The 2,023-nt window shown below is 48.3% G+C and overlaps 1 protein-coding gene across 2 annotated transcripts in view; it reads right to left on the reverse strand.

Annotated features, from left to right (window-relative positions):
- The window catches only part of LOC122262266 (uncharacterized), a 456,008-nt gene that overhangs the window by 104,732 nt on the left and 349,253 nt on the right, over positions 1-2,023 (reverse strand). The gene's annotated exons all lie outside the window — the stretch shown is intronic.

Below are 2,023 nucleotides of genomic sequence, written 5' to 3' on the forward strand. Positions count from 1 at the left end.
CACTGTCCCCTCCCTTCTCCCTCCCTCACCCCCCCCCCAACTGTAATCAAGTCAAAAGCATTTACAAAAGGGTCAGAGGCGCTGATTGCCCAGAGGGAGAGAGAAAGAGATATACTGTAGAATTCCCGAAGGAGGAAGAGGAGAGGGAGGAGGAGGTGGAAGAGGAGGAGGAGATGAAGGAGGAGGAGGAGGAGGAGGAGGAGGAGGAGGAAGAGGAGGTAGTGGAAGAGGAGGAGATGAAGGAGGAGGAGGAGGAGGAGGAGAAAGAAGAAATGGAAGAGGAAGAGAATGAGGAGAATGAGGAGAAGGGTTATACTACTACTACTACTACTAATAATAATAATAATAATAATAACAACAATAATAATATGAAGAAGAATAAGAAAAATTATACAAAAGAAGCATAAAACAGGATAAGAAAAAGGAAAAGAACAAGAAAAAGAAGAGGAACAAACGCATCAAAGTCTAGAGACCCATCAACAACGTCAAAACAATTCTTCCAAAAGCTTTAGCGAGTGAAATGTAGAGTGTGAGGGGGGTGGGGGCCAAAGAGGGGCAAAAGAGGGGGAAGGGAGGGGGGCGCAAAAGAGGGGGGAAGGGAGGGGGAAGGGAGGGGGAAGGGAGGGGGGTGGGTGGGCGCCATTCAATAACCGATCCGGTATTAGAAAAGGAGAAAGCGTGAGGGGAGAGAAAAGGAGGAAGAAGAGTGAGGGGAGAGAAAAGGAGGGGATAGCGGCGAGGGGAGTGTTGTTGTGGGTTGTTTAATGGAGGGGGACATGAAGAGGGGAAGTATATGAATGAGGTATATATATAAGATCGGATAAGGGAGTGTGAAGGAGGAAGATGAAAACAACAAAAGAATGGATATACATTTCAGAAACATTTGGGAACTCTCAAAAGAGATAATGATAACGATAACAACGACATTACTACTACTATTACAACCACTACTAATACCACTATTGTTACAACTACTACTACCACCATCAATACTCTTACTACTACCATTACTAATATCAATAAAAAAAACAACGATAACAGAATATAATCATAAGAACAACAACAACAACAACAACAAAACACCACCACCAACAATACAAAAGTGACAAAAAACAACAAAAAAAACAACGAAGGCACTACGCTACGCCTCCCAAAACACCCCTACCCCCACCCCACCCAACCTCTACCCCCACCCACCCCTTTCTTTGCAGATGACTACCTAAGCAATTATCTTGATCGCAGCCAATGAGCAACAGAACGACCATGTCTTGCAACCGTGATGCATCCGCGGAAATTTGGTTCTCGCCACGAAATCGGCCTTCGGGAAATGGGAAAGGGGAGAGAGAAGGAGTGAGGGGAGAGAAAGGGAGGGAGGGAGGGAGGGAGGGAGGGAGGGAGGGAAGGAGGGAGGGAGAGAGAGAGAGAGAGAGGGAGGGAGGGAGGGAGGGAGGGAGGGAGGGAGAGAGAGAGAGAGAGAGAGAGGAAGGGAGGGAGGGAGAGAGAGAGAGAAAGAGGGGTGGGGCAAGCGTGGGGGTGGAAGGAGGAAGGTGGAGGGAAGGGGAGGGAAGGGGAAGAGTGATGGGATGGGATAGAGTGGGATGGGGCGGGATGGGGTAGGAAAGGCGAGGGAGGGAGAGAGATGAGGGAGGGAGGGAGGCGGGGGGGGGAAGGGGGGGGAGGAAAGACAGAATGAGGGAGGGAGGGAGAAGAGGGGGAGGGGACGAGGGAGAAAGTGAGATGAGACTGAGATGGGGAAGATAGAGAGAAGAGAGAGAGAGAGAGAGAGAGAGAGAGAGAGAGATAAAGACAGAGAGAAAAAAAAAAAACAGAGAGAGACAGAAGCAAAAATCTTTATCTTGCACAATCGATTGTTTATCATCCTCTCGTTCGTATTTAAGGCAACGATATGAGGTCAGAGTCATGTAATCTATTGGGGTTATCAGTTTAAATGTCACTGGAGCTATGAGATTGCACGAGCGAGGGAGAAGAGGGGAGAGAAGGAGAAGGAGAAAGGGGGTGGAGG

Source organism: Penaeus japonicus, unplaced genomic scaffold, assembly GCF_977035675.1.
Source record: "Penaeus japonicus unplaced genomic scaffold, GWHDUDI00000001_assembly GWHDUDI00000040, whole genome shotgun sequence".
In the NCBI taxonomy this organism is placed as follows: Eukaryota; Metazoa; Arthropoda; class Malacostraca; order Decapoda; family Penaeidae; genus Penaeus; species Penaeus japonicus.